Raw genomic sequence first — 27,789 nt, 5'->3', positions numbered from 1 at the left:
AGGCCCCCAATTCAATATTTAGTCTCTAAGAATCAAATATGAGGGCCTTTATTTAATGTTCAGGCTCTAAGAATCAAAGATTAGGCCCTGAATTTAATGTTTATGCTCTAAGAATTAAAGATTATGCCCTCAATTTAATATTTATGCCCTTAGAATTAAAGATTAGGGCCCCAGTTTAATATTCATGTTCTAAGTATTAAAGATTAGGCTCTCAATTTAATATTTAGGTTCTAAGAATCAAAGATGAGGGCCTCAATTTAATATTCAGGCTCTAAGAATCAAAGATTAGGCCCTCAATTCAATATTTAGGCTCTAAGAATCAAAGATGAGGGCTTTAATTTAATATTCAGGCTCTAAGAATCAAAGATTAGGCCCTCAATTTAACATTCAGGTCCTAAGAATTTAAATTAGGCTCTCAATTTAATATTTAGGTTCTAAGAATCAAAGATTAGGCCCTGAATTTAATATTTAGGCCATTAGAATCAAAGATTAGGCCCCCAATTCAATATTTAGTCTCTAAGAATCAACGATGAGGCCCTCAATTTAATATTTAGGCTCTAAGAATCGAAGATGAGGGCCTTAATTTAATATTCAGGCTCTAAGAATCAAAGATTAGGCCCTCAATTTTATATTTAGGCTCTAGGAATCAAAGATGAGAGCTTTAATTTAATACTCAGGCTCTAAGAATCAAAGATTAGGCCCTCAATTTAATATTTAGGCTCTAGGAATCAAAGATGAGGGCCTTAATTTAATATTCAGGCTCTAAGAATAAAATATTAGGCCCTCAATATAATATTTAGGCTCTAAGAATCAAAGATTAGGCCCTCAATTTAATGTTTATGTTCTTAGAATCAATGATTAGGCCCTCAATTTAATACTTAAGCTATCAGAATCAAAGATTAGGCCCTCAATTCAATATTTAGGCTCTAAGAATAAAAGATGAGGGCCTTAATTTAATATTCAGGCTCTAAGAATCAAAGATTAGGCCCTCAATTTTATATTTAGGCTCTAGGAATCAAAGATGAGAGCTTTAATTTAATATTCAGGCTCTAAGAATCAAAGATTAGGCCCTCAATTTAATATTTATGGCCTAAAAATTAAAGATTACGCCCTCAATTTAATATTTATGCTCTAAGAATTAAAGATTATGCCCTCAATTTAATATTTATGCCCTTAGAATTAAAGATTAGGGCCCCAGTTTAATATTCATGTTCTAAGTATTAAAGATTAGGCTCTCAATTTAATATTTATGTTCTAAGAATCAAAGATTAGGCCCTGAATTTAATATTTAGGCCATTAGAATCAAAGATTAGGCCCCCAATTCAATATTTAGTCTCTAAGAATCAAAGATGAGGGCCTCAATTTAATATCAAGGCTCTAAGAATCAAAGATTAGGCCCTCAATTTAATATTTAGGCTCTAAGAATCAAAGATTAGGGCCTTAATTTAATATTCAGGCTCTAAGAATCAAAGATTAGGCCCTCAATTTAATATTTAGGCTCTAAGAATCAAAGATGAGGGCCTTAATTTAATATTCAGGCTCTAAGAATCAAAGATTAGGCCCTCAATTTAATGTTTAGGTTCTTAGAATCAATTATTAGGCCCTCAATTTAATATTTAAGCCATTAGAATCAAAGATTAGCCCCTCAATTCAATATTTAGGCTCTAAGAATCAAAGATGAGGGCCTTAATTTAATATTCAGGCTCTAAGAATCAAAGATTAGGCCCTCAATTTTATATTTAGGCTCTAGGAATCAAAGATGAGAGCTTTAATTTAATATTCTGGCTCTAAGAATCAAAGATTAGGCCCTCAATTTAATATTTATGGCCTAAAAATTAAAGATTAGGCCCTCAATTTAATATTGATGCCCTAAGAATTAAAGATTAGGCCCTCAATTTAATATTTATGCCCTAACAATCAAAGATTAGGCCCTCAATTTAATATTTATGCCCTTAGAATTAAAGATTAGGGCCCCAGTTTAATATTCATTTTCTATGTATTAAAGATGAGGCTCTCAATTTAATATTTAGGTTCTAAGAATCAAAGATTAGGCCCTGAATTTATAATTTAGGTCATTGGAATCAAAGATTAGGCCTCCAATTCAATATTTAGTCTCTAAGAATCAAAGATGAGGGCTTTTATTTAATGTTCAGGCTCTAAGAATCAAAGATTAGGCCCTCAATTTAATGTTTAGGCTCTAAGAATCAAAGATGAGGGCCTCAATTTAATATTCAGGCTCTTAGAATCAAAGATTAGGCCCTCAATTTAACATTCAGGTTCTAAGAATTTAAATTAGGCTCTCAATTTAATATTTAGGTTCTAAGAATCAAAGATTAGGCCCTTATTTTAATATTTAGGCCATTAGAATCAAAGATTAGGCCCTCAATTCAATATTTAGTCTCTAAGAATCAAAGATTAGGCCCTCAATTTAATATTCAGGCTCTAAGAATCAAAGATTAAGCCCTCAATTTATAATTTAGGCTCTAAGAATCAAAGATTAGGCCCTCAATTTAATATTTATGCTCTAAGAATTAAAGATTATGCCCTCAATTTAATATTTATGCCCTTAGAATTAAAGATTAGGGCCCCAGTTTAATATTCATGTTCTAAGTATTAAAGATTAGTCTCTCAATTTAATATTTAGGTTCTAAGAATCAAAGATTAGGCCCTGAATTTATAATTTAGGTCATTGGAATCAAAGATTAGGCCTCCAATTCAATATTTAGTCTCTAAGAATCAAAGATGAGGGCCTTTATTTAATGTTCAGGCTCTAAGAATCAAAGATTAGGCCCTCAATTTAATGTTTAGGCTCTAAGAATCAAAGATGAGGGCCTCAATTTAATATTCAGGCTCTTAGAATCAAAGATTAGGCCCTCAATTTAACATTCAGGTCCTAAGAATTTAAATTAGGCTCTCAATTTAATATTTAGGTTCTAAGAATCAAAGATTAGGCCCTTATTTTAATATTTAGGCCATTAGAATCAAAGATTAGGCCCTCAATTCAATATTTAGTCTCTAAGAATCAAAGATTAGGCCCTCAATTCAATATTTAGTCTCTAAGAATCAAAGATTAGGCCCTCAATTTAATATTCAGGCTCTAAGAATCAAAGATTAGGCCCTCAATTTAATATTTATGGCCTAAAAATTAAAGATTAGGCCCTCAATTTAATATTTATGCTCTAAGAATTAAAGATTATGCCCTCAATTTAATATTTATGCTCTTAGAATTAAAGATTAGGGCCCCAGTTTAATATTCATGTTCTAAGTATTAAAGATTAGGCTCTCAATTTAATATTTAGGTTCTAAGAATCAAAGATTAGGCCCTGAATTTAATATTTAGGCCATTAGAATCAAAGATTAGGCCCCCAATTCAATATTTAGTCTCTAAGAATCAAAGATGAGGGCCTCAATTTAATATTCAGGCTCTAAGAATCAACGATGAGGCCCTCAATTTAATATTTAGGCTCTAAGAATCAAAGATGAGGGCCTTAATTTAATATTCAGGCTCTAAGATTAAAAGATTAGGCCCTCAATTTAATATTTAGGCTCTAAGAATCAAAGATGAGGGCCTGAATTTAATATTCAGGCTCTAAGAATAAAAGATTAGGCCCTCAATTTAATATTTAGGCTCTAAGAATCAAAGATGACGGCCTGAATTTAATATTCAGGCTCTAAGAATCAAAGATTAGGCCCTCAATTTAATATTTATGGCTTAAAAATTAAAGATTAGGCCCTCAATTTAATATTTATGCCCTAAGAATTAAAGATTAGGCCCTCAATTTAATATTTATGCTCTAAGAATTAAAGATTATGCCCTCAATTTAATATTTATGCCCTTAGAATTAAAGATTAGGGCCCCAGTTTAATATTCATGTTCTAAGTATTAAAGATTAGGCTCTCAATTTAATATTTATGTTCTAAGAATCAAAGATTAGGCCCTGAATTTAATATTTAGGCCATTAGAATCAAAGATTAGGCCCCCAATTCAATATTTAGTCTCTAAGAATCAAAGATGAGGGCCTCAATTTAATATCAAGGCTCTAAGAATCAAAGATTAGGCCCTCAATTTAATATTTAGGCTCTAAGAATCAAAGATTAGGGCCTTAATTTAATATTCAGGCTCTAAGAATCAAAGATTAGGCCCTCAATTTAATATTTAGGCTCTAAGAATCAAAGATGAGGGCCTTAATTTAATATTCAGGCTCTAAGAATCAAAGATTAGGCCCTCAATTTAATGTTTAGGTTCTTAGAATCAATTATTAGGCCCTCAATTTAATATTTAAGCCATTAGAATCAAAGATTAGCCCCTCAATTCAATATTTAGGCTCTAAGAATCAAAGATGAGGGCCTTAATTTAATATTCAGGCTCTAAGAATCAAAGATTAGGCCCTCAATTTTATATTTAGGCTCTAGGAATCAAAGATGAGAGCTTTAATTTAATATTCTGGCTCTAAGAATCAAAGATTAGGCCCTCAATTTAATATTTATGGCCTAAAAATTAAAGATTAGGCCCTCAATTTAATATTGATGCCCTAAGAATTAAAGATTAGGCCCTCAATTTAATATTTATGCCCTAACAATCAAAGATTAGGCCCTCAATTTAATATTTATGCCCTTAGAATTAAAGATTAGGGCCCCAGTTTAATATTCATTTTCTATGTATTAAAGATGAGGCTCTCAATTTAATATTTAGGTTCTAAGAATCAAAGATTAGGCCCTGAATTTATAATTTAGGTCATTGGAATCAAAGATTAGGCCTCCAATTCAATATTTAGTCTCTAAGAATCAAAGATGAGGGCTTTTATTTAATGTTCAGGCTCTAAGAATCAAAGATTAGGCCCTCAATTTAATGTTTAGGCTCTAAGAATCAAAGATGAGGGCCTCAATTTAATATTCAGGCTCTTAGAATCAAAGATTAGGCCCTCAATTTAACATTCAGGTTCTAAGAATTTAAATTAGGCTCTCAATTTAATATTTAGGTTCTAAGAATCAAAGATTAGGCCCTTATTTTAATATTTAGGCCATTAGAATCAAAGATTAGGCCCTCAATTCAATATTTAGTCTCTAAGAATCAAAGATTAGGCCCTCAATTTAATATTCAGGCTCTAAGAATCAAAGATTAAGCCCTCAATTTATAATTTAGGCTCTAAGAATCAAAGATTAGGCCCTCAATTTAATATTTATGCTCTAAGAATTAAAGATTATGCCCTCAATTTAATATTTATGCCCTTAGAATTAAAGATTAGGGCCCCAGTTTAATATTCATGTTCTAAGTATTAAAGATTAGTCTCTCAATTTAATATTTAGGTTCTAAGAATCAAAGATTAGGCCCTGAATTTATAATTTAGGTCATTGGAATCAAAGATTAGGCCTCCAATTCAATATTTAGTCTCTAAGAATCAAAGATGAGGGCCTTTATTTAATGTTCAGGCTCTAAGAATCAAAGATTAGGCCCTCAATTTAATGTTTAGGCTCTAAGAATCAAAGATGAGGGCCTCAATTTAATATTCAGGCTCTTAGAATCAAAGATTAGGCCCTCAATTTAACATTCAGGTCCTAAGAATTTAAATTAGGCTCTCAATTTAATATTTAGGTTCTAAGAATCAAAGATTAGGCCCTTATTTTAATATTTAGGCCATTAGAATCAAAGATTAGGCCCTCAATTCAATATTTAGTCTCTAAGAATCAAAGATTAGGCCCTCAATTCAATATTTAGTCTCTAAGAATCAAAGATTAGGCCCTCAATTTAATATTCAGGCTCTAAGAATCAAAGATTAGGCCCTCAATTTAATATTTATGGCCTAAAAATTAAAGATTAGGCCCTCAATTTAATATTTATGCTCTAAGAATTAAAGATTATGCCCTCAATTTAATATTTATGCTCTTAGAATTAAAGATTAGGGCCCCAGTTTAATATTCATGTTCTAAGTATTAAAGATTAGGCTCTCAATTTAATATTTAGGTTCTAAGAATCAAAGATTAGGCCCTGAATTTAATATTTAGGCCATTAGAATCAAAGATTAGGCCCCCAATTCAATATTTAGTCTCTAAGAATCAAAGATGAGGGCCTCAATTTAATATTCAGGCTCTAAGAATCAACGATGAGGCCCTCAATTTAATATTTAGGCTCTAAGAATCAAAGATGAGGGCCTTAATTTAATATTCAGGCTCTAAGATTAAAAGATTAGGCCCTCAATTTAATATTTAGGCTCTAAGAATCAAAGATGAGGGCCTGAATTTAATATTCAGGCTCTAAGAATAAAAGATTAGGCCCTCAATTTAATATTTAGGCTCTAAGAATCAAAGATGACGGCCTGAATTTAATATTCAGGCTCTAAGAATCAAAGATTAGGCCCTCAATTTAATATTTATGGCTTAAAAATTAAAGATTAGGCCCTCAATTTAATATTTATGCCCTAAGAATTAAAGATTAGGCCCTCAATTTAATATTTATGCTCTAAGAATTAAAGATTATGCCCTCAATTTAATATTTATGCCCTTAGAATTAAAGATTAGGGCCCCAGTTTAATATTCATGTTCTAAGTATTAAAGATTAGGCTCTCAATTTAATATTTATGTTCTAAGAATCAAAGATTAGGCCCTGAATTTAATATTTAGGCCATTAGAATCAAAGATTAGGCCCCCAATTCAATATTTAGTCTCTAAGAATCAAAGATGAGGGCCTCAATTTAATATCAAGGCTCTAAGAATCAAAGATTAGGCCCTCAATTTAATATTTAGGCTCTAAGAATCAAAGATTAGGGCCTTAATTTAATATTCAGGCTCTAAGAATCAAAGATTAGGCCCTCAATTTAATATTTAGGCTCTAAGAATCAAAGATGAGGGCCTTAATTTAATATTCAGGCTCTAAGAATCAAAGATTAGGCCCTCAATTTAATGTTTAGGTTCTTAGAATCAATTATTAGGCCCTCAATTTAATATTTAAGCCATTAGAATCAAAGATTAGCCCCTCAATTCAATATTTAGGCTCTAAGAATCAAAGATGAGGGCCTTAATTTAATATTCAGGCTCTAAGAATCAAAGATTAGGCCCTCAATTTTATATTTAGGCTCTAGGAATCAAAGATGAGAGCTTTAATTTAATATTCTGGCTCTAAGAATCAAAGATTAGGCCCTCAATTTAATATTTATGGCCTAAAAATTAAAGATTAGGCCCTCAATTTAATATTGATGCCCTAAGAATTAAAGATTAGGCCCTCAATTTAATATTTATGCCCTAACAATCAAAGATTAGGCCCTCAATTTAATATTTATGCCCTTAGAATTAAAGATTAGGGCCCCAGTTTAATATTCATTTTCTATGTATTAAAGATGAGGCTCTCAATTTAATATTTAGGTTCTAAGAATCAAAGATTAGGCCCTGAATTTATAATTTAGGTCATTGGAATCAAAGATTAGGCCTCCAATTCAATATTTAGTCTCTAAGAATCAAAGATGAGGGCTTTTATTTAATGTTCAGGCTCTAAGAATCAAAGATTAGGCCCTCAATTTAATGTTTAGGCTCTAAGAATCAAAGATGAGGGCCTCAATTTAATATTCAGGCTCTTAGAATCAAAGATTAGGCCCTCAATTTAACATTCAGGTTCTAAGAATTTAAATTAGGCTCTCAATTTAATATTTAGGTTCTAAGAATCAAAGATTAGGCCCTTATTTTAATATTTAGGCCATTAGAATCAAAGATTAGGCCCTCAATTCAATATTTAGTCTCTAAGAATCAAAGATTAGGCCCTCAATTTAATATTCAGGCTCTAAGAATCAAAGATTAAGCCCTCAATTTATAATTTAGGCTCTAAGAATCAAAGATTAGGCCCTCAATTTAATATTTATGCTCTAAGAATTAAAGATTATGCCCTCAATTTAATATTTATGCCCTTAGAATTAAAGATTAGGGCCCCAGTTTAATATTCATGTTCTAAGTATTAAAGATTAGTCTCTCAATTTAATATTTAGGTTCTAAGAATCAAAGATTAGGCCCTGAATTTATAATTTAGGTCATTGGAATCAAAGATTAGGCCTCCAATTCAATATTTAGTCTCTAAGAATCAAAGATGAGGGCCTTTATTTAATGTTCAGGCTCTAAGAATCAAAGATTAGGCCCTCAATTTAATGTTTAGGCTCTAAGAATCAAAGATGAGGGCCTCAATTTAATATTCAGGCTCTTAGAATCAAAGATTAGGCCCTCAATTTAACATTCAGGTCCTAAGAATTTAAATTAGGCTCTCAATTTAATATTTAGGTTCTAAGAATCAAAGATTAGGCCCTTATTTTAATATTTAGGCCATTAGAATCAAAGATTAGGCCCTCAATTCAATATTTAGTCTCTAAGAATCAAAGATTAGGCCCTCAATTTAATATTCAGGCTCTAAGAATCAAAGATTAGGCCCTCAATTTAATATTTATGGCCTAAAAATTAAAGATTAGGCCCTCAATTTAATATTTATGCTCTAAGAATTAAAGATTATGCCCTCAATTTAATATTTATGCTCTTAGAATTAAAGATTAGGGCCCCAGTTTAATATTCATGTTCTAAGTATTAAAGATTAGGCTCTCAATTTAATATTTAGGTTCTAAGAATCAAAGATTAGGCCCTGAATTTAATATTTAGGCCATTAGAATCAAAGATTAGGCCCCCAATTCAATATTTAGTCTCTAAGAATCAAAGATGAGGGCCTCAATTTAATATTCAGGCTCTAAGAATCAACGATGAGGCCCTCAATTTAATATTTAGGCTCTAAGAATCAAAGATGAGGGCCTTAATTTAATATTCAGGCTCTAAGAATCAAAGATTAGGCCCTCAATTTTATATTTAGGCTCTAGGAATCAAAGATGAGAGCTTTAATTTAATATTCAGGCTCTAAGAATCAAAGATTAGGCCCTCAATTTAATATTTAGGCTCTAGGAATCAAAGATGAGGGCCTTAATTTAATATTCAGGCTCTAAGAATAAAAGATTAGACCCTCAATTTAATATTTAAGCTCTAAGAATCAAAGATTAGGCCCTTAATTTAATGTTTAGGTTCTTAGAATCAATGATTAGGCCCTCAATTTAATATTTAAGCCATTAGAATCAAAGATTAGGCCCTCAATTCAATATTTAGGCTCTAAGAATCAAAGATGAGGGCCTTAATTTAATATTCAGGCTCTAAGAATCAAAGATTAGGCCCTCAATTTAATATTTAGGCTCTAAGAATCAAAGATTAGGCCCTCAATTTAATATTTATGCCCTAACAATCAAAGATTAGGCCCTCAATTTAATATCTATGCTCTTAGAATGAAAGATTAGGGCCCCAGTTTAATATTCAGGTTCTAAGTATTAAAGATTAGGCTCTCAATTTAATATTTAGGTTCTAAGAATCAAAGATTAGGCCCTGAATTTAATATTTGGGCCATTAGAATCAAAGATTAGGCCCCCAATTCAATATTTAGTCTCTAACAATCAAAGATGAGGGCCTCAATTTAATATTCAGGCTCTAGGAATCAAAGATGAGGGCCATAATTTAATATTCAGGCTCTAAGAATAAAAGATTAGGCCCTCAATTTAATATTTAGGCTCTAAGAATCAAACATTAGGCCCTCAATTTAATATTTAGGCTCTAAGAATCAAAGTTGAGGGCCTTAATTTAATATTTATGCTCTAAGAATTAAAGATTAGGCCCTCAATTTAATATTTATGCCCTAACAATCAAAGATTAGGCCCTCAATTTAATATTTATGCCCTTAGAAATAAAGATTAGGGCCCCAATTCAATATTTAGGCTCTAAGAATCAAAGATGAGGGCCTTAATTTAATATTCAGGCTCTAAGATTAAAAGATTAGGCCCTCAATTTAATATTTAGGCTCTAAGAATCAAAGATGAGGGCCTGAATTTAATATTCAGGCTCTAAGAATAAAAGATTAGGCCCTCAATTTAATATTTAGGCTCTAAGAATCAAAGATGACGGCCTGAATTTAATATTCAGGCTCTAAGAATCAAAGATTAGGCCCTCAATTTAATATTTATGGCTTAAAAATTAAAGATTAGGCCCTCAATTTAATATTTATGCCCTAAGAATTAAAGATTAGGCCCTCAATTTAATATTTATGCCCTAACAATCAAAGATTAGGTCCTCAATTTAATATTTATGCCCTTAGAATTAAAGATTAGGGCCCCAGTTTAATATTCATGTTCTAAGTATTAAAGATTAGGCTCTCAATTTAATATTTAGGTTCTAAGAATCAAAGATTAGGCCCTGAATTTATAATTTAGGTCATTGGAATCAAAGATTAGGCCTCCAATTCAATATTTAGTCTCTAAGAATCAAAGATGAGGGCCTTTATTTAATGTTCAGGCTCTAAGAATCAAAGATTAGGCCCTCAATTTAATATTTATGGCCTAAAAATTAAAGATTAGGCCCTCAATTTAATATTTATGCTCTAAGAATTAAAGATTATGCCCTCAATTTAATATTTATGCCCTTAGAATTAAAGATTAGGGCCCCAGTTTAATATTCATGTTCTAAGTATTAAAGATTAGGCTCTCAATTTAATATTTATGTTCTAAGAATCAAAGATTAGGCCCTGAATTTAATATTCAGGCCATTAGAATCAAAGATTAGGCCCCCAATTCAATATTTAGTCTCTAGGAATCAAAGATGAGGGCCTGAATTTAATATTCAGGCTCTACGAATCAAAGATTAGGCCCTCAATTTAATATTTAGGCTCTAAGAATCAAAGATTAGGGCCTTAATTTAATATTCAGGCTCTAAGAATCAAAGATTAGGCCCTCAATTTAATATTTAGGCTCTAAGAATCAAAGATGAGGGCCTTAATTTAATATTCAGGCTCTAAGAATCAAAGATTAGGCCCTCAATTTTATATTTAGGCTCTAGGAATCAAAGATGAGGGCCTTAATTTAATATTCAGGCTCTAAGAATCAAAGATTAGGCCCTCAATTTAATATTTACGCTCTAAGAATCAAAGATTAGGTTCTCAATTTAATGTTTAGGTTCTTAGAATCAATGATTAGGCCCTCAATTTAATATTTAAGCCATTAGAATCAAAGATTAGGCCCTCAATTCAATATTTAGGCTCTAAGAATCAAAGATGAGGGCCTTAATTTAATATTCAGGCTCTAAGAATCAAAGATTAGGCCCTCAATTTTATATTTAGGCTCTAGGAATCAAAGATGAGAGCTTTAATTTAATATTCAGGCTCTAAGAATCAAAGATTAGGCCCTCAATTTAATATTTAGGCTCTAGGAATCAAAGATGAGAGCCTTAATTTAATATTCAGGCTCTAAGAATAAAAGATTAGGCCCTCAATTTAATATTTAGGCTCTAAGAATCAAATATTAGGCCCTCAATTTAATGTTTATGTTCTTAGAATCAATGATTAGGCCCTCAATTTAATATTTAAGCCATTAGAATCAAAGATTAGGCCCTCAATTCAATATTTAGGCTCTAAGAATCAAAGATGAGGGCCTTAATTTAATATTGAGGCTCTAAGAATCAAAGATTAGGCCCTCAATTTAATATTTAGGCTCTAAGAATCAAAGATTAGGCCCTCAATTTAATATTTATGCCCTAACAATCAAAGATTAGGCCCTCAATTTAATATTTATGCTCTTAGAATTAAAGATTAGGGCCCCAGTTTAATATTCAGGTTCTAAGTATTAAAGATTAGGCTCTCAATTTAATATTTAGGTTCTAAGAATCAAAAATTAGGCCCTGAATTTAATATTTGGGCCATTAGAATCAAAGATTAGGCCCCCAATTCAATATTTAGTCTCTAACAATCAAAGATGAGGGCCTCAATTTAATATTCAGGCTCTAGGAATCAAAGATGAGGGCCATAATTTAATATTCAGGCTCTAAGAATAAAAGATTAGGCCCTCAATTTAATATTTAGGCTCTAAGAATCAAACATTAGGCCCTCAATTTAATATTTAGGCTCTCAGAATCAAAGATGAGGGCCTTAATTTAATATTTATGCTCTAAGACTTAAAGATTAGGCCCTCAATTTTATATTTATGCCCTAACAATCAAAGATTAGGCCCTCAATTTAATATTTATGCCCTTAGAAATAAAGATTAGGGCCCCAATTTAATATTCAGGTTCTAAGTATTAAAGATTAGGCTCTCAATTTAATATTTAGGTTCTAAGAATCAAAGACTAAGCCCTCAAATTAATATTTAGGCCATTAGAATCAAAGATTAGGTCCTCAATTCAATATTTAGTCTCTAAGAATCAAAGATGAGGGCCTTTATTTAATATTCAGGCTCTAAGAATAAAAGATTAGGCCCTCAATTTAATATTTAGGCTCTAAGAATCAAAGATGAGGGCCTGAATTTAATATTCAGGCTCTAAGAATCAAAGATTAGGCCCTCAATTTATAATTTAGGCTCTAAGAATCAAAGATTAGGCCCTCAATTTAATATTTATGCCCTTAGAATTAAAGATTAGGCCCTCAATTTAATATTCAGGTCCTAAGAATTAAAGATTAGGCCCTCAATTTAATGTTTAGGTTCTTAGAATCAATGATTAGGCCCTCAATTTAATATTTAAGCCATTTGAATCAAAGATTAGGCCCTCAATTCAATATTTAGGCTCTAAGAATCAAAGATGAGGGCCTTAATTTAATATTCAGGCTCTAAGAATCAAAGATTAGGCCCTCAATTTAATATTTAGGTTCTAAGAATCAAAGATTAGGCCCTGAATTTAATATTTAGGCCATTAGAATCAAAGATTAGGCCCTCAATTCAATATTTATGCCCTTAGAATAAAAGATTAGGCCCTCAATTTAATATTCAGGTCCTAAGAATTAAAGATTAGGTCTTCAATTTAATATTTATGTTCTAAGAATCAAAGATTAGGCCCTCAATTTAACATTCAGGTCCTAAGAATTTAAGATTAGGCTCTCAATTTAATATTTAGGTTCTAAGAATCAAAGATGAGAGCCTTAATTTAATATTCAGGCTCTAGAAATCAAAGATTAGGCCCTCAATTTTATATTTAGGCTCTAGGAATCAAAGATGAGAGCATTAATTTAATATTCAGGCTCTAAGAATCAAAGATTAGGCCCTCAATTTAATATTTAGGCTCTAGGAATCAAAGATGAGAGCCTTAATTTAATATTCAGGCTCTAAGAATAAAAGATTAGGCCCTCAATTTAATATTTAGGCTCTAAGAATCAAAGATTAGGCCCTCAATTTAATGTTTATGTTCTTAGAATCAATGATTAGGCCCTCAATTTAATATTTAAGCCATTAGAATCAAAGATTAGGCCCTCAATTCAATATTTAGGCTCTAAGAATCAAAGATGAGGGCCTTAATTTAATATTGAGGCTCTAAGAATCAAAGATTAGGCCCTCAATTTAATATTTAGGCTCTAAGAATCAAAGATTAGGCCCTCAATTTAATATTTATTCCCTAACAATCAAAGATTAGGCCCTCAATTTAATATTTATGCTCTTAGAATTAAAGATTAGGGCCCCAGTTTAATATTCAGGTTCTAAGTATTAAAGATTAGGCTCTCAATTTAATATTTAGGTTCTAAGAATCAAAGATTAGGCCCTGAATTTAATATTTGGGCCATTAGAATCAAAGATTAGGCCCCCAATTCAATATTTAGTCTCTAACAATCAAAGATGAGGGTCTCAATTTAATATTCAGGCTCTAGGAATCAAAGATGAGGGCCATAATTTAATATTCAGGCTCTAAGAATAAAAGATTAGGCCCTCAATTTAATATTTAGGCTCTAAGAATCAAACATTAGGCCCTCAATTTAATATTTAGGCTCTAAGAATCAAAGATGAGGGCCTTAATTTAATATTTATGCTCTAAGACTTAAAGATTAGGCCCTCAATTTTATATTTATGCCCTAACAATCAAAGATTAGGCCCTCAATTTAATATTTATTCCCTTAGAAATAAAGATTAGGGCCCCAATTTAATATTCAGGTTCTAAGTATTAAAGATTAGGCCCTCAATTTAATATTTAGGTTCTAAGAATCAAAGACTAAGCCCTCAAATTAATATTTAGGCCATTAGAATCAAAGATTAGGTCCGCAATTCAATATTTAGTCTCTAAGAATCAAAGATGAGGGCCTTAATTTAATATTCAGGCTCTAAGAATAAAAGATTAGGCCCTCAATTTAATATTTAGGCTCTAAGAATCAAAGATGAGGGCCTGAATTTAATATTCAGGCTCTAAGAATTAAAGATTAGGTCTTCAATTTAATATTTATGTTCTAAGAATCAAAGATTAGGCCCTGAATTTAATATTTAGGCCATTAGAATCAAAGATTAGGCCCTCAATTTAATATTTAGGCTCTAAGAATCAAAGATTAGGCCCTGAATTTAATATTTAGGCCATTAGAATCAAAGATTAGGCCCTCAATTCAATATTTAGTCTCTTAGAATCAAAGATTAGGCCCTCAATTTAATATTTTGGCTCTAAGAATCAAAGATGAGAGCCTTAATTTAATATTCAGGCTCTAAGAATCAAAGATTAGGCCCTGAATTTAATATTTAGGCCATTAGAATCAAAGATTAGGCCCTCAATTTAATATTTAGGCTCTAAGAATCAAAGATTAGGCCCTCAATTTAATATTCAGGCTCTAAGAATCAAAGATTAAGCCCTCAATTTAATATTTATAACCTAAGAATCAAAGATTAGGCCCTCAATTTAATATTTATGCCCTTAGAATTAAAGATTAGGCCCTCAATTTAATATTCAGGTCCTAAGAATTAAAGATTAGGTCTTCAATTTAATATTTATGTTCTAAGAATCAAAGATTAGGCCCTCAATTTAACATTCAGGTCCTAAGAATTTAAGATTAGGCTCTCAATTTAATATTTAGGTTCTAAGAATCAAAGATGAGAGCCTTAATTTAATATTCAGGCTCTAAGAATCAAAGATTTGGCCCTCAATTTAATGTTTAGGTTCTTAGAATCAATGATTAGGCCCTGAATTTAATATTTAAGCCATTAGAATCAAAGATTAGGCCCTCAATTCAATATTTAGGCTCTAAGAATCAAAGATTAGGGTCTTAATTTAATATTCAGGCTCTAAGAATCAAAGATTAGGCCCTCAATTTATAATTTAGGCTCTAAGAATCAAAGATTAGGCCCTCAATTTAATATTTATAACCTAAGAATCAAAGATTAGGCCCTCAATTTAATATTTATGCCCTTAGAATTAAAGATTAGGCCCTCGATTTAATATTCAGGTCCTAAGAATTAAAGATTAGGTCTTCAATTTAATATTTATGTTCTAAGAATCAAAGATTAGGCCCTCAATTTAACATTCAGGTCCTCTAGAATTTAAGATTAGGCTCTCAATTTAATATTTAGGTTCTAAGAATCAAAGATTAGGCCCTGAATTTAATATTTAGGCCATTAGAATCAAAGATTAGGCCCTCAATTCAATATTTAGTCTCTAAGAATCAAAGATGAGGGCCTTAATTTAATATTCAGGCTCTAAGAATCAAAGATTAGGCCCTCAATTTAATATTTACGCTCTAAGAATCAAAGATTAGGCCCTGAATTTATAATTTAGGTCATTAGAATCAAAGATTAGGCCCCCAATTCAATATTTAGTCTCTAAGAATCAAAGATGAGGGCCTTTATTTAATGTTCAGGCTCTAAGAATCAAAGATTAGGCCCTCAATTTAATGTTTAGGTTCTTAGAATCAATGATTAGGCCCTCAATTTAATATTTAAGCCATTAGAATCAAAGATTAGGCCCTCAATTCAATATTTAGGCTCTAAGAATCAAAGATGAGGGCCTTAATTTAATATTCAGGCTCTAAGAATCAAAGATTAGGCCCTCAATTTTATATTTAGGCTCTAGGAATCAAAGATGAGAGCTTTAATTTAATATTCAGGCTCTAAGAATCAAAGATTAGGCCCTCAATTTTCTATTTAGGCTCTAGGAATCAAAGATGAGAGCCTTAATTTTATATTCAGGCTCTAAGAATAAAAGATTAGGCCCTCAATTTAATATTTAGGCTCTAACAATCAAAGATTAGGCTCTCAATTTAATGTTTATGTTCTTAGAATCAATGATTAGGCCCTCAATTTAATATTTAAGCCATTAGAATCAAAGATTAGGCCCTCAATTCAATATTTAGGCTCTAAGAATCAAAGATGAGGGCCTTAATTTAATATTCAGGCTCTAAGAATCAAAGATTAGGCCCTCAATTTTATATTTAGGCTCTAGGAATCAAAGATGAGAGCATTAATTTAATATTCAGGCTCTAAGAATCAAATATTAGGCCCTCAATTTAATGTTTATGTTCTTAGAATCAATGATTAGGCCCTCAATTTAATATTTAAGCCATTAGAATCAAAGATTAGGCCCTCAATTCAATATTTAGGCTCTAAGAATCAAAGATGAGAGCATTAATTTAATATTCAGGCTCTAAGAATCAAAGATTAGGCCCTCAATTTAATTTTTAGGCTCTAAGAATTAAAGATTAGGCCCTCAATTTAATATTTATGCTCTTAGAATGAAAGATTAGGGCCCCAGTTTAATATTCAGGTTCTAAGTATTAAAGATTAGGCTCTCAATTTAATGTTTAGGTTCTTAGAATCAAAGATTAGGCCCTCAATTTAATATTTTGGTTCTAAGAATCAAAGATGAGAGCCTTAATTTAATATTCAGGCTCTAAGAATCAAAGATTAGGCCCTGAATTTAATATTTAGGCCATTAGAATCAAAGATTAGGCCCTCAATTTAATATTTATGCCCTAAGAATTAAAGGTTAGGCCCTCAATTTAATATTTATGCCCTAACAATCAAAGATTAGGCCCTCAATTTAATATTTATGCCCTTAGAATTAAAGATTAGGGCCCCAGTTTAATATTCATGTTCTAAGTATTAAAGATTAGGCTCTCAATTTAATATTCAGGTTCTAAGAATCAAAGATTAGGCCCTGAATTTAATATTTAGGCCATTAGAATCAAAGATTAGGCCCCCAATTCAATATTTAGTCTCTAAGAATCAAAGATGAGGGCCTCAATTTGATATTCAGGCTCTAGGAATCAAAGATGAGGGCCATAATTTAATATTCAGGCTCTGAGAATAAAAGATTAGGCCCTCAATTTAATATTTAGGCTCTAAGAATCAAAGATGAGGGCCTTAATTTAATATTCAGGCTCTAAGAATAAAAGATTAGGCCCTCAATTTAATATTTAGGCTCTAAGAATAAAAGATGAGGGCCTGAATTTAATATTCAGGTCCTAAGAATTAAAGATTAGGTCTTCAATTTAATATTTATGTTCTAAGAATCAAAGATTAGGCCCTCAATTTAACATTCAGGTCCTAAGAATTTAAGATTATGCTCTCAATTTAATATTTAGGTTCTAAGAATCAAAGATGAGAGCCTTAATTTAATATTCAGGCTCTAGAAATCAAAGATTAGGCCCTCAATTTTATATTTAGGCTCTAGGAATCAAAGATGAGAGCATTAATTTAATATTCAGGCTCTAAGAATCAAAGATTAGGCCCTCAATTTAATATTTAGGCTCTAGGAATCAAAGATGAGAGCCTTAATTTAATATTCAGGCTCTAAGAATAAAAGATTAGGCCCTCAATTTAATATTTAGGCTCTAAGAATCAAAGATTAGGCCCTCAATTTAATGTTTATGTTCTTAGAATCAATGATTAGGCCCTCAATTTAATATTTAAGCCATTAGAATCAAAGATTAGGCCCTCAATTCAATATTTAGGCTCTAAGAATCAAAGATGAGGGCCTTAATTTAATATTGAGGCTCTAAGAATCAAAGATTAGGCCCTCAATTTAATATTTAGGCTCTAAGAATCAAAGATTAGGCCCTCAATTTAATATTTATTCCCTAACAATCAAAGATTAGGCCCTCAATTTAATATTTATGCTCTTAGAATTAAAGATTAGGGCCCCAGTTTAATATTCAGGTTCTAAGTATTAAAGATTAGGCTCTCAATTTAATATTTAGGTTCTAAGAATCAAAGATTAGGCCCTGAATTTAATATTTGGGCCATTAGAATCAAAGATTAGGCCCCCAATTCAATATTTAGTCTCTAACAATCAAAGATGAGGGTCTCAATTTAATATTCAGGCTCTAGGAATCAAAGATGAGGGCCATAATTTAATATTCAGGCTCTAAGAATAAAAGATTAGGCCCTCAATTTAATATTTAGGCTCTAAGAATCAAACATTAGGCCCTCAATTTAATATTTAGGCTCTAAGAATCAAAGATGAGGGCCTTAATTTAATATTTATGCTCTAAGACTTAAAGATTAGGCCCTCAATTTTATATTTATGCCCTAACAATCAAAGATTAGGCCCTCAATTTAATAGTTATGCCCTTAGAAATAAAGATTAGGGCCCCAATTTAATATTCAGGTTCTAAGTATTAAAGATTAGGCCCTCAATTTAATATTTAGGTTCTAAGAATCAAAGACTAAGCCCTCAAATTAATATTTAGGCCATTAGAATCAAAGATTAGGTCCTCAATTCAATATTTAGTCTCTAAGAATCAAAGATGAGGGCCTTAATTTAATATTCAGGCTCTAAGAATAAAAGATTAGGCCCTCAATTTAATATTTAGGCTCTAAGAATCAAAGATGAGGGCCTGAATTTAATATTCAGGCTCTAAGAATTAAAGATTAGGTCTTCAATTTAATATTTATGTTCTAAGAATCAAAGATTAGGCCCTGAATTTAATATTTAGGCCATTAGAATCAAAGATTAGGCCCTCAATTTAATATTTAGGCTCTAAGAATCAAAGATTAGGCCCTGAATTTAATATTTAGGCCATTAGAATCAAAGATTAGGCCCTCAATTCAATATTTAGTCTCTTAGAATCAAAGATTAGGCCCTCAATTTAATATTTTGGCTCTAAGAATCAAAGATGAGAGCCTTAATTTAATATTCAGGCTCTAAGAATCAAAGATTAGGCCCTGAATTTAATATTTAGGCCATTAGAATCAAAGATTAGGCCCTCAATTTAATATTTAGGCTCTAAGAATCAAAGATTAGGCCCTCAATTTAATATTCAGGCTCTAAGAATCAAAGATTAAGCCCTCAATTTAATATTTATAACCTAAGAATCAAAGATTAGGCCCTCAATTTAATATTTATGCCCTTAGAATTAAAGATTAGGCCCTCAATTTAATATTCAGGTCCTAAGAATTAAAGATTAGGTCTTCAATTTAATATTTATGTTCTAAGAATCAAAGATTAGGCCCTCAATTTAACATTCAGGTCCTAAGAATTTAAGATTAGGCTCTCAATTTAATATTTAGGTTCTAAGAATCAAAGATGAGAGCCTTAATTTAATATTCAGGCTCTAAGAATCAAAGATTTGGCCCTCAATTTAATGTTTAGGTTCTTAGAATCAATGATTAGGCCCTGAATTTAATATTTAAGCCATTAGAATCAAAGATTAGGCCCTCAATTCAATATTTAGGCTCTAAGAATCAAAGATTAGGGTCTTAATTTAATATTCAGGCTCTAAGAATCAAAGATTAGGCCCTCAATTTATAATTTAGGCTCTAAGAATCAAAGATTAGGCCCTCAATTTAATATTTATAACCTAAGAATCAAAGATTAGGCCCTCAATTTAATATTTATGCCCTTAGAATTAAAGATTAGGCCCTCGATTTAATATTCAGGTCCTAAGAATTAAAGATTAGGTCTTCAATTTAATATTTATGTTCTAAGAATCAAAGATTAGGCCCTCAATTTAACATTCAGGTCCTAAGAATTTAAGATTAGGCTCTCAATTTAATATTTAGGTTCTAAGAATCAAAGACTAAGCCCTCAAATTAATATTTAGGCCATTAGAATCAAAGATTAGGTCCTCAATTCAATATTTAGTCTCTAAGAATCAAAGATGAGGGCCTTAATTTAATATTCAGGCTCTAAGAATCAAAGATTAGGCCCTCAATTTAATATTTAGGCTCTAAGAATCAAAGATGAGGGCCTGAATTTAATATTCAGGCTCTAAGAATTAAAGATTAGGTCTTCAATTTAATATTTATGTTCTAAGAATCAAAGATTAGGCCCTGAATTTAATATTTAGGCCATTAGAATCAAAGATTAGGCCCTCAATTTAATATTTAGGCTCTAAGAATCAAAGATTAGGCCCTGAATTTAATATTTAGGCCATTAGAATCAAAGATTAGGCCCTCAATTCAATATTTAGTCTCTTAGAATCAAAGATTAGGCCCTCAATTTAATATTTTGGCTCTAAGAATCAAAGATGAGAGCCTTAATTTAATATTCAGGCTCTAAGAATCAAAGATTAGGCTCTGAATTTAATATTTAGGCCATTAGAATCAAAGATTAGGCCCTCAATTTAATATTTAGGCTCTAAGAATCAAAGATTAGGCCCTCAATTTAATATTCAGGCTCTAAGAATCAAAGATTAAGCCCTCAATTTAATATTTATAACCTAAGAATCAAAGATTAGGCCCTCAATTTAATATTTATGCCCTTAGAATTAAAGATTAGGCCCTCAATTTAATATTCAGGTCCTAAGAATTAAAGATTAGGTCTTCAATTTAATATTTATGTTCTAAGAATCAAAGATTAGGCCCTCAATTTAACATTCAGGTCCTAAGAATTTAAGATTAGGCTCTCAATTTAATATTTAGGTTCTAAGAATCAAAGATGAGAGCCTTAATTTAATATTCAGGCTCTAAGAATCAAAGATTTGGCCCTCAATTTAATGTTTAGGTTCTTAGAATCAATGATTAGGCCCTGAATTTAATATTTAAGCCATTAGAATCAAAGATTAGGCCCTCAATTCAATATTTAGGCTCTAAGAATCAAAGATTAGGGTCTTAATTTAATATTCAGGCTCTAAGAATCAAAGATTAGGCCCTCAATTTATAATTTAGGCTCTAAGAATCAAAGATTAGGCCCTCAATTTAATATTTATAACCTAAGAATCAAAGATTAGGCCCTCAATTTAATATTTATGCCCTTAGAATTAAAGATTAGGCCCTCGATTTAATATTCAGGTCCTAAGAATTAAAGATTAGGTCTTCAATTTAATATTTATGTTCTAAGAATCAAAGATTAGGCCCTCAATTTAACATTCAGGTCCTCTAGAATTTAAGATTAGGCTCTCAATTTAATATTTAGGTTCTAAGAATCAAAGATTAGGCCCTGAATTTAATATTTAGGCCATTAGAATCAAAGATTAGGCCCTCAATTCAATATTTAGTCTCTAAGAATCAAAGATGAGGGCCTTAATTTAATATTCAGGCTCTAAGAATCAAAGATTAGGCCCTCAATTTAATATTTACGCTCTAAGAATCAAAGATTAGGCCCTGAATTTATAATTTAGGTCATTAGAATCAAAGATTAGGCCCCCAATTCAATATTTAGTCTCTAAGAATCAAAGATGAGGGCCTTTATTTAATGTTCAGGCTCTAAGAATCAAAGATTAGGCCCTCAATTTAATGTTTAGGTTCTTAGAATCAATGATTAGGCCCTCAATTTAATATTTAAGCCATTAGAATCAAAGATTAGGCCCTCAATTCAATATTTAGGCTCTAAGAATCAAAGATGAGGGCCTTAATTTAATATTCAGGCTCTAAGAATCAAAGATTAGGCCCTCAATTTTATATTTAGGCTCTAGGAATCAAAGATGAGAGCTTTAATTTAATATTCAGGCTCTAAGAATCAAAGATTAGGCCCTCAATTTTCTATTTAGGCTCTAGGAATCAAAGATGAGAGCCTTAATTTTATATTCAGGCTCTAAGAATAAAAGATTAGGCCCTCAATTTAATATTTAGGCTCTAACAATCAAAGATTAGGCTCTCAATTTAATGTTTATGTTCTTAGAATCAATGATTAGGCCCTCAATTTAATATTTAAGCCATTAGAATCAAAGATTAGGCCCTCAATTCAATATTTAGGCTCTAAGAATCAAAGATGAGGGCCTTAATTTAATATTCAGGCTCTAAGAATCAAAGATTAGGCCCTCAATTTTATATTTAGGCTCTAGGAATCAAAGATGAGAGCATTAATTTAATATTCAGGCTCTAAGAATCAAATATTAGGCCCTCAATTTAATGTTTATGTTCTTAGAATCAATGATTAGGCCCTCAATTTAATATTTAAGCCATTAGAATCAAAGATTAGGCCCTCAATTCAATATTTAGGCTCTAAGAATCAAAGATGAGAGCATTAATTTAATATTCAGGCTCTAAGAATCAAAGATTAGGCCCTCAATTTAATTTTTAGGCTCTAAGAATTAAAGATTAGGCCCTCAATTTAATATTTATGCTCTTAGAATGAAAGATTAGGGCCCCAGTTTAATATTCAGGTTCTAAGTATTAAAGATTAGGCTCTCAATTTAATGTTTAGGTTCTTAGAATCAAAGATTAGGCCCTCAATTTAATATTTTGGTTCTAAGAATCAAAGATGAGAGCCTTAATTTAATATTCAGGCTCTAAGAATCAAAGATTAGGCCCTGAATTTAATATTTAGGCCATTAGAATCAAAGATTAGGCCCTCAATTTAATATTTATGCCCTAAGAATTAAAGGTTAGGCCCTCAATTTAATATTTATGCCCTAACAATCAAAGATTAGGCCCTCAATTTAATATTTATGCCCTTAGAATTAAAGATTAGGGCCCCAGTTTAATATTCATGTTCTAAGTATTAAAGATTAGGCTCTCAATTTAATATTCAGGTTCTAAGAATCAAAGATTAGGCCCTGAATTTAATATTTAGGCCATTAGAATCAAAGATTAGGCCCCCAATTCAATATTTAGTCTCTAAGAATCAAAGATGAGGGCCTCAATTTGATATTCAGGCTCTAGGAATCAAAGATGAGGGCCATAATTTAATATTCAGGCTCTGAGAATAAAAGATTAGGCCCTCAATTTAATATTTAGGCTCTAAGAATCAAAGATGAGGGCCTTAATTTAATATTCAGGCTCTAAGAATAAAAGATTAGGCCCTCAATTTAATATTTAGGCTCTAAGAATAAAAGATGAGGGCCTGAATTTAATATTCAGGCTCTAAGAATTAAAGATTAGGTCTTCAATTTAATATTTATGTTCTAAGAATCAAAGATTAGGCCCTGAATTTAATATTTAGGCCATTAGAATTAAAGATTAGGCCCTCAATTTAATATTTATGGCCTAAAAATTAAAGATTAGGCCCTCAATTTAATATTTATGGCCTAAGAATTAAAGATTAGGCCCTCAATTTAATATTTATGCCCTAACAATCAAAGATTAGGCCCTCAATTTAATATTTATGCCCTTAGAATTAAAGATTAGGGCCTTAGTTTAATATTCATGTTCTAAGTATTAAAGATTAGGCTCTCAATTTAATATTCAGGTTCTAAGAATCAAAGATTAGGCCCTGAATTTAATATTTAGGCCATTAGAATCAAAGATTAGGCCCCCAATTCAATATTTAGTCTCTAAGAATCAAAGATGAGGGCCTTAATTTAATATTCAGGCTCTGAGAATAAAAGATTAGGCCCTCAATTTAATATTTAGGCTCTAAGAATCAAACATGAGGGCCTTAATTTAATATTCAGGCTCTAAGAATCAAAGATTAGGCCCTCAATTTAATATTTATGCCCTAACAATCAAAGATTAGGCCCTCAATTTAATATTTATGCCCTTAGAATTAAAGATTAGCGCCCCAATTTAATATTCAGGTTCTAAGTATTAAAGATTAGGCTCTCAATTTAATATTTAGGTTCTAAGAATCAAAGACTAAGCCCTCAAATTAATATTTAGGCCATTAGAATCAAAGATTAGGTCCTCAATTCAATATTTAGTCTCTAAGAATCAAAGATGAGGGCCTTAATTTAATATTCAGGCTCTGAGAATAAAAGTTTGGGCCCTCAATTTAATGTTTAGGTTCTTGGAATCAATGATTAGGCCCTCAATTTAATATTTAAGCCATTAGAATCAAAGATTAGGCCCTCAATTCAATATTTAGGCTCTAAGAATCAAAGATGAGGGCCTTAATTTAATATTCAGGATCTAAGAATCAAAGATTAGGCCCTCAATTTATAATTTAGGCTCTAAGAATCAAAGATTAGGCCCTCAATTTAATATTTATAACCTAAGAATCAAAGATTAGGCCCTCAATTTAATATTTATGCCCTTAGAATTAAAGATTAGGCCCTCAATTTAATATTCATGTCCTAAGAATTAAAGATTAGGTCTTCAATTTAATATTTATGTTCTAAGAATCAAAGATTAGGCCCTCAATTTAACATTCAGGTCCTCTAGAATTTAAGATTAGGCTCTCAATTTAATATTTAGGTTCTAAGAATCAAAGATTAGGCCCTGAATTTAATATTTAGGCCATTAGAATCAAAGATTAGGCCCTCAATTCAATATTTAGTCTCTAAGAATCAAAGATGAGGGCCTTAATTTAATATTCAGGCTCTAAGAATAAAAGATTAGGCCCTCAATTTAATATTTAGGCTCTAAGAATCAAAGATGAGGGCCTGAATTTAATATTCAGGCTCTAAGAATTAAAGATTAGGTCTTCAATTTAATATTTATGTTCTAAGAATCAAAGATTAGGCCCTGAATTTAATATTTAGGCCATTAGAATTAAAGATTAGGCCCTCAATTTAATATTTATGGCCTAAAAATTAAAGATTAGGCCCTCAATTTAATATTTATGCCCTAAGAATTAAAGATTAGGCCCTCAATTTAATATTTATGCCCTAACAATCAAAGATTAGGCCCTCAATTTAATATTTATGCCCTTAGAATTAAAGATTAGGGCCCCAGTTTAATATTCATGTTCTAAGTATTAAAGATTAGGCTCTCAATTTAATATTCAGGTTCTAAGAATCAAAGATTAGGCCCTGAATTTAATATTTAGGCCATTAGAATCAAAGATTAGGCCCCCAATTCAATATTTAGTCTCTAAGAATCAAAGATGAGGGCCTCAATTTGATATTCAGGCTCTAGGAATCAAAGATGAGGGCCATAATTTAATATTCAGGCTCTGAGAATAAAAGATTAGGCCCTCAATTTAATATTTAGGCTCTAAGAATCAAACATGAGGGCCTTAATTTAATATTCAGGCTCTAAGAATCAAAGATTATCCCCTCAATTTAATATTTATGCCCTAACAATCATAGATTAGGCCCTCAATTTAATATTTATGCCCTTAGAATTAAAGATTAGTGCCCCAATTTAATTTTCAGGTTCTAAGTATTAAAGATTAGGCTCTCAATTTAATATTTAGGTTCTAAGAATCAAAGACTAAGCCCTCAAATTAATATGTAGGCCATTAGAATCAAAGATTAGGTCCTCAATTCAATATTTAGTCTCTAAGAATCAAAGATGAGGGCCTTAATTTAATATTCAGGCTCTGAGAATAAAAGTTTAGGCCCTCAATTTAATGTTTAGGTTCTTAGAATCAATGATTAGGCCCTCAATTTAATATTTAAGCCATTAGAATCAAAGATTAGGCCCTCAATTCAATATTTGGGCTCTAATAATCAAAGATGAGGGCCTTAATTGGATCTAAGAATCAAAGATTAGGCCCTGAATTTATAATTTAGGTCATTAGAATCAAAGATTAGGCCCCCAATTCAATATTTAGGCTCTAAGAATCAAAGATGAGGGCCTTAATTTAATATTCAGGCTCTAAGAATCAAAGATTAGGCCCTCAATTTATAATTTAGGCTCTAAGAATCAAAGATTAGGCCCTCAATTTAATATTTATAGCCTAAGAATCAAAGATTAGGCCCTCAATTTAATATTTATGCCCTTAGAATTAAAGATTAGGCCCTCAATTTAATATTCAGGTCCTAAGAATTAAAGATTAGGTCTTCAATTTAATATTTATGTTCTAAGAATCAAAGATTAGGCCCTCAATTTAACATTCAGGTCCTCTAGAATTTAAGATTAGGCTCTCAATTTAATATTTAGGTTCTAAGAATCAAAGATTAGGCCCTGAATTTAATATTTAGGCCATTAGAATCAAAGATTAGGCCCTCAATTCAATATTTAGTCTCTAAGAATCAAAGATGAGGGCCTTAATTTAATATTCAGGCTCTAAGAATCAAAGATTAGGCCCTCAATTTAATATTTAGGTTCTAAGAATCAAAGATTAGGCCCTGAATTTAATATTTAGGCCATTAGAATCAAAGATTAGGCCCTCAATTTAATATTTAGGCTCTAAGAATCAAAGATTAGGCCCTGAATTTAATATTTAGGCCATTAGAATCAAAGATTAGGCCCTCAATTCAATATTTAGTCTCTTAGAATCAAAGATTAGGCCCTCAATTTAATATTTTGGTTCTAAGAATCAAAGATGAGAGCCTTAATTTAATATTCAGGCTCTAAGAATCAAAGATTAGGCCCTGAATTTAATATTTAGGCCATTAGAATCAAAGATTAGGCCCTCAATTTAATATTTAGGCTCTAAGAATCAAAGATTAAGCCCTCAATTTAATGTTTAGGTTCTTAGAATCATTGATTAGGCCCTCAATTTAATATTTAAGCCATTAGAATCAAAGATTAGGCCCACAAATCAATATTTAGGCTCTAAGAATCAAAGATGAGGGCCTTAATTTATAATTTAGGCTCTAAGAATCAAAGATTAGGCCCTCAATTTAATATTTATAACCTAAGAATCAAAGATTAGGTCCTCAATTTAATATTTATGCCCTTAGAATTAAAGATTAGGCCCTCAATTTAATATTCAGGTCCTAAGAATTAAAGATTAGGTCTTCAATTTAATATTTATGTTCTAAGAATCAAAGATTAGGCCCTCAATTTAACATTCAGGTCCTCTAGAATTTAAGATTAGGCTCTCAATTTAATATTTAGGTTCTAAGAATCAAAGATTAGGCCCTGAATTTAATATTTAGGCCATTAGAATCAAAGATTAGGCCCTCAATTCAATATTTAGTCTCTAAGAATCAAAGATGAGGGCCTTAATTTAATATTCAGGCTCTAAGAATCAAAGATTAGGCCCTCAATTTAATATTTAGGTTCTAAGAATCAAAGATTAGGCCCTGAATTTAATATTTAGGCCATTAGAATCAAAGATTAGGCCCTCAATTTAATATTTAGGCTCTAAGAATCAAAGATTAGGCCCTGAATTTAATATTTAGGCCATTAGAATCAAAGATTAGGCCCTCAATTCAATATTTAGTCTCTTAGAATCAAAGATTAGGCCCTCAATTTAATATTTTGGTTCTAAGAATCAAAGATGAGAGCCTTAATTTAATATTCAGGCTCTAAGAATCAAAGATTAGGCCCTGAATTTAATATTTAGGCCATTAGAATCAAAGATTAGGCCCTCAATTTAATATTTAGGCTCTAAGAATCAAAGATTAGGCCCTCAATTTAATGTTTAGGTTCTTAGAATCATTGATTAGGCCCTCAATTTAATATTTAAGCCATTAGAATCAAAGATTAGGCCCACAAATCAATATTTAGGCTCTAAGAATCAAAGATGAGGGCCTTAATTTAATATTCAGGCTCTAAGAATCAAAGATTAAGCCCTTAATTTATAATTTAGGCTCTAAGAATCAAAGATTAGGCCCTCAATTTAATATTTATAACCTAAGAATCAAAGATTAGGTCCTCAATTTAATATTTATGCCCTTAGAATTAAAGATTAGGCCCTCAATTTAATATTCAGGTCCTAAGAATTAAAGATTAGGTCTTCAATTTAATATTTATGTTCTAAGAATCAAAGATTAGGCCCTCAATTTAACATTCAGGTCCTAAGAATTTAAGATTAGGCTCTCAATTTAATATTTAGGTTATAAGAATCAAAGATGAG

The 27,789-nt window shown here is 31.1% G+C and overlaps 1 protein-coding gene across 2 annotated transcripts in view; it reads left to right on the top strand.

Moving 5' to 3' along the window:
• LOC136194619 (DNA-directed RNA polymerase I subunit RPA2-like) overlaps window positions 1-27,789 on the top strand; it is a 37,377-nt gene that overhangs the window by 4,436 nt on the left and 5,152 nt on the right. The window lies entirely within an intron of this gene.

This window comes from Oscarella lobularis, chromosome 13 (assembly GCF_947507565.1).
Source record: "Oscarella lobularis chromosome 13, ooOscLobu1.1, whole genome shotgun sequence".
Classification (NCBI taxonomy): Eukaryota; Metazoa; Porifera; class Homoscleromorpha; order Homosclerophorida; family Oscarellidae; genus Oscarella; species Oscarella lobularis.
Note: the sequence above shows the minus strand (reverse complement) of the source record. Positions and strands in the feature narration are given on the sequence as shown.